The sequence below is a fragment of the Mastomys coucha genome, unplaced genomic scaffold (assembly GCF_008632895.1).
Source record: "Mastomys coucha isolate ucsf_1 unplaced genomic scaffold, UCSF_Mcou_1 pScaffold1, whole genome shotgun sequence".
NCBI classification, from domain to species: domain Eukaryota; kingdom Metazoa; phylum Chordata; class Mammalia; order Rodentia; family Muridae; genus Mastomys; species Mastomys coucha.
Window position 1 is genome coordinate 83,956,391 of NW_022196891.1, and position 6,047 is coordinate 83,962,437.

At 42.6% G+C, this 6,047-nt stretch overlaps 1 long non-coding RNA gene across 1 annotated transcript in view; it reads left to right on the forward strand.

The window, feature by feature from the left end:
* The window catches only part of LOC116071845, a 6,944-nt gene extending 1,886 nt beyond the window's left edge, over window positions 1-5,058 (forward strand). Inside the window, exons 3-4 of the long non-coding RNA XR_004111201.1 lie at window positions 120-188; window positions 5,029-5,058. This is a non-coding gene — a long non-coding RNA (uncharacterized LOC116071845). The remainder of the gene's footprint in view (window positions 1-119; window positions 189-5,028) is intronic.
* The last annotated feature ends 989 nt before the right edge of the window (window positions 5,059-6,047 follow it).

A 6,047-nucleotide genomic window follows, 5' to 3' on the forward strand; every position in this document is an offset into this window, starting at 1 on the left:
ATATATATATATATATACATTACATACATACGTATACATGCACACACACGTGCATCCTAAACATTTATTAAATGGCATTTATATTTATATGAGCATGAGTGTTTGTTTTTACCCCACAGACAGTGCTTGGTGCACAGACAGACATGATCACCCTCAGCATCCTCAAGGACCCTCTTCTCCTCGCTTAGGTATCAGGTTTCTCAAGAAAGCCCTCGTCCTTTGGGGCATTTTTCCTTCTAAAACACAGCATTGTCATGGGAGGAGAACAAAGAGTGTTTTTAGGAGGAAATTTGAAAGCAATGACTTGGTTGTGTCTGATGACAACTTGAAGCCCAGAAGAAAGTCATTAGCTCCTTACAGCGACACAGCTGACAATTTCAGGGGGATGGGAATGGCTACTCTTCTCTGTCAAAAGGTAGCATATTAATTCTTTGGGTATTTCACATATGCACACAATGCATTTTAATAACACATTTGCCCTCACGCCACCCCCTAACTCCTCCCAGATCCACCCTCTCCCTCTCTACCCCTTTCCAACCTCAAGACCTCCTATTTTTTAAATTAACTGAAAACCCGTATTGCCCATATACTCTTGTCTGTGTAGCCATGTCCTGGGGTCCATCTGACCTACTTGGAACCATATCCTTAAAGAAAACTCATTCTTCCTCCCTCAGAAGCCATCAACTGTCAATAGCTCCTTGGTTAGGGGCCGGGGCCCATTAACCCACTTTCCCCTCCTGGAGTGCTCACTAGCTTGATCTTGTATGGGTTCTGAGCAAGCCAGCCACAGCTTCTGTGAGGTTCTCAGGACAGAAGTCCTGTCCTGTGCAGAAAACACCGTTTTGGTCCAACATATCTGCACCTCTGGCTGTGGCCTGGGGTATAGAGAAAAGTCATATGCTGGTTACCATGACAAACTTCACAGATTTGAAACTTCAGTGTGTTTTATCTGTTTTGGAAGAATGTTTTTACTGTAACCTCCAAGTTAAGGACTAAGGAAATCATTCTCTGGTTTATTTCTTTCCAGGTGTCTTTTTTTAAAAAATCTTATTTTATTTTAAAAAGTACATTTCGACCTACAATTAGAGGGTCTTGCTTCAGCTCCTGTCAAGAAGGCTTGTTAGGAAGTGAATAAATTTAATAAAATTTACGGCACTAAGTATGTGGCAGCTAATTTGCATGTCTGTGTGGGTCCAAGTGTAGTGCTTGTAGGGAAAGAGCCGGCTGCTCTCTGTGCTCTCTGTTCGTGTGAGTGTGGAGGGGAGGTGCTTAGGAAAGTGAGTCTCCATCACAAATAGCAAACCAGGGCCGGAAGGAGTTGCAGCCTCAGCCTATGACTGTGGGAGGCACACTGCCTTCACACTAACACCGAAAGAGAATCCGCTTATTAGGTTCATTAGATAAAGGAGGGGTGCACAAAATAGGGGGCATGGCACCTTTATTTTGTGTTTTTCAGTTTCATAGGACAGTTATTTTATTCTGCAAAGGTCACAAACTTCTAAAACTAAATTCAAACTCGTTGACAAGAAAATGAGCTCTGCAAGTTAATTAGCTCCTGCCTCTACGGTGATGGTAACAAAGATTTGCGCTGTGTATCGTGCAACCTATAACTCAAAGGGTGTCCTAAATGTTGAGGACAGAACAAATGACTCCATCCTCTGTGTAATTCCATCTGACCCCATAGCTTATATGCATTTCCAAACCCAGATCGGATGGGCTAGAAAGATGGCTCAGCCACTAAGAGAGATGACTGCCCTAGCAGAAGACCAGAGATATCTCTGTTTTCAGCACCCATGTTGGACAGCCTAGAACCATCTGTAAATCCAGCTCTAGGTGATCCAGACTCTAAGGACACCTGCCTTCAAGTGCACAAACCTACATTTAAAAAAATATGTATATTAAAATATAATAAAAATAATCTTAAAAATGACTGTTTTGAACATCGAAAATTTTAAATGTATCATTGAGTTCTATTTATTTTCTTCTATTTCCAAAATTTATGACAAAGTGAAATTTAACCAACAACTTTTTTTTGTTATTTTTTTAATTAATTAATTCATTTTTTTTACACTCCATACTTTATTCCTGCCCCCCCAACCCCGTCCACTTGTCCACCCTCTGACTGTTCCACATCCCATACCTCCTCCCCACTCCCAACCTTTTTCTTAATATAAATTTACTTGCTCTATTTTGTTTATTTGTTTGTTTGTTTTTTGGCTACATCTCACAGAGAGCAAGTTAACCTTGAACTTGCCATCTGGCAAAAGATGGCCTTGAGCTCCTGATCTCCCTGCCTCTACCTCCCGAGCGGGGCACGGGAGCGCTGGGATTCCAGTCGCTGAACACATGTAGTTTGCTTTTGTCTTGATTCCATCTTTAGAGAAGCCATACGTGTATTTTATATAAGAAAGAATAATTTAGCAACAGCCCAGAATCTCTGCATGGTGGTGAAGCGGATCTTCTTAAGATGTGTTCTTGTGTAAACATAGTTATACTGTCAAATGTAAACAGACATTGTGATCGAGTTCCTGAGTCAAGTGTGTAAATGCATGTATAATGACCAAATATTAATAGGAATAGCTGCAGGAACTTTGTACCTATGAGAACTGCTTTCTTAGTGACTGTCTCTCTTTATAAAGTTCCTCAGAGTCACACTCTAAGATTCTGATGCTCTGGGGGTGGGGCATCTCTGAGTGCTTCCAGATGCTATCTGACTCATGTAGCTGAGCATGGCAAATGTTGCCAAATTCTTATTTGTCCTTCACACGGAGTCCATATTGACTGCTTCAAAAACTCTTTGTATGAGCTATTATTTTCAAATTGTTTCCCAACTTATACTGAAATTGAAAATTGGACAGCTTTTCAATTGCTCCCGCATTCCAATTGATTACCAATACAGTTTTTCAGAATTAGGAATATCAGTCTGTTCTCTTCCTTGGCATCCTGTTGACTCTGTGGCTTTCATTTAAATATTGCAGCATGGGTTGTGCTTGACTCAGTGTTAAGATAACACACAGGCAATCAATTAGATTTATTATCTCTTCTCTGGGCTCTAGGGTGTGTATCACTGTCGGGGGTGGGGGAGGACCAGGAAGCCCTAGACATAATGCGGCCGTCACTTCAAGGTCTCCTAGGATTAGTACCAGGACTCAGCTTCTACTGAAATGGATGAGCCTCAAGGTTTGCAACATGTACTGTAGATGGGGGTGGTTGTAATGAAGAAGTAGTTAACGTGTCTCTGGAATGAATGCATTTTGGTAGGGTTAGGTTATCAGATCAAGTCAATAAATATTTATTAAATGATTGCTATGAAGACAGCACTAGGCTCGACTCTGAAGGGTGGGAAAGAAATGTATAGCACACCACAGAATTCTTAAATGCCTAGAAATTCCTCAAGGAACACTCAAAAAATATCTCAGTGGAAAAGGCAAAGAAAATCCTTGAATGTATGGAAGGCCTTTGTGAGTTCTGTACAAGCATCCTGTGCTGTCTTTGGAGGTCCTATGAGCATCAGCAATAGTCTCCGTTTCCTGATGAGACAAGGGAGGGACAGGCTAGAGCCTTTTCTCAAGGTCGCACAGTGAAGCAGAGCTGAATCCTTCATCTGAGTGGAATCTTGGGGCTTTGGGGTCAAACCGTCTGGGACCAGTTGGTGAAGTGCTAAGAGGGGGACTGTGCTCCGACTGGGCTCATCCTTGGAGCCTAAGTACAGTTGTGATATAGTTAATTGGTATAAAGTTGCTAAAGTTTAAGTTGTCATAACACCCTGTCCTTCCTCTGTCGGTCCAGGTTCTGTTGTGTTAGAATCTCTTCTCGCATCTGGACAGACCACACGAGGCCAATACAGTTCTGTGTGAGAGAGGTTTATTGTGGGAGAAGGGGGCAAAGAGGGTGATAGAGACAAAAGGAAAAAAGAGAGAAAGGGGTGAAGTTCAGGGAGGGTCTGCCTTTATTTGGGCAGTGATGTAACTGCTCGCAAGTAAGGGTGGGAGGTGAGCCAGGTGGACCCTGGGAATGTGGGAATGGATGATGATTGTCATGGCTACAGATGCAAGGCTCCCTGTGGCCTATGGGTGACATCACCATCATTGTTGGATTTGGAGGCAACCTACAACCGTAAAGCCGGTTCCTGATACCAACAGTTTCCTGATGTAACTGAAAGGAAACCACATATTCCTCTTTTGTCTGACTGCTCAATTAAAACTTAGTCAGACTTAAACATATTTTTTTATTGTTAATGTAATTATTTATTTTATTTTATATTTATGAGTGTTTTAGCTGTCAGATCCTCTGGAACTGGGGTTACAGAGGGTCAGGGGCCACCTCGTGATGTTGGGAAGTGAAAGTAGGTCTTTTCAAGAGCAGCCAGTGTTCTTAGCCACTGAGCAATCTCTCCAGCTACTCTTGTCAGATTTTAAAAGTCTCCAGCTTTACAGTAAATATCCATTCATACACTCAGAGCCTCAAGGTGGTCTTTATATATTTATATTTATTACTTTTCTTGCTTTGTCATAGATTCTACCTTCTAGTTTCTAAAATATTTTAAAGTAAATGAGAAGTGTAAGTGCTTAGGAACTCTGTATTCCATAATATAAGGAGACTTTTTAGTAGTGTGACAACACAAGAGGAAAGGATTATGACATTCAAACAAGTAAGTTTAAGGTTGTCTTAGGCATGGGCTAGCTGGCACTCGTGTAAGACTGTGTGTTCTTTGGTTAGTCTGGTTATGACAACAACCCCATACAGCATAAACACACATGGAAGTGGCTCAGTTGAACAAAGTGGAGAGCCTGGAACTAGATCCATGGCTCAGTGACAAAGCACTCTCCTAGAAATCCCAAAGTGCAGCTTGACCTTTGGCTCCTTTATTGGGTTCTTTCTCCTATCCTTATCCACCCTTCCAACTCCCAACACTAGGTAGGAGAGAAAGAAGGTTAGAGAGAAATTGGGGTGTTGACCTCGTTAGACTATTTCCTGATGAGTAGGCATGTCGAGTTCCTTGGGGGCAAGTTTGATCTTCCTTGTCAGGATATCTCCAACCGGCAACCAGCAACCAGCAACCAGCAACCAGCAACCAGCAACCAGTGAACAGCGAACAGCAACCAGTGAACAGCGAACAGCAACCAGTGAACAGCGAACAGCAATAGCAGCAACAGCAGCAGCAGCCACCACAAGGTGAGCAGCAGCCTCCTTTCTCAGGGCTCTGGCACGTATATACCCTCTAAAAAGTCCCCAGAATTCCAAACATAAACTACCATCAGCTGGCAAAATCACGCCCTTGACAGAGCACGAGACAAATCATAGCTACTGTGGACTGAAGTGGAAATTCCAGGTTTCTTTGGAGACTCGGTTGTGTCACGTGGTGTTCTTCTGGAGACTGTCTTATGAGAAGATGTTTCTGCTGAAGCAGACACATGGGAGGATGCTTTGCTAAGAACGGATGTGATGTTTTTCTGGAGGTAGCCTGGGAAAAGGGCGTGTAATGGTCTGCTGGAGCAGATGCTTGAGAGAACACATGATGTTTGGAAGGATATAAATATGATAGCTCAAAGGACTGAGAACAATGCTGGATGGTGTTGGTACGCCTTACCATCCTTTGTTGGTCATTGTTTGCTGTGTCTTTAGAAAGAAAAACACACCAAAAAAAAAAAACCAAACAAACCAAAAACCAACAACAACTTCTGGTGGTGTTCAGTTGGCTTCTGGCGGCTTCCACCATTTGGCAGAACCTTGAGGTTTCTTCTGGATCCACCTGCCCCATTGCTGATTTGTGAATGGTATTTGTGAGTGAGTCAAGCTGCTGCCAATATGTGTGAACTGAACTGCTGATATCCTGACAATGCAGATCGGATTTGCTCCAAAGAAATATTCCTGAACAGGCCCACATTCTCCTTTGCTCTATTAACCATTCCTTTCCACCACCTCTGGGTAGTGGGCTACAGAGACATTAAGGCATGTAAGAACCCTTATTAAAGGGAGGTTTTGAAAAATCTAAGCCTACACTGGGCAATCAGAAGCAGCCCTGTATCCTACACTAGAGATTAAAA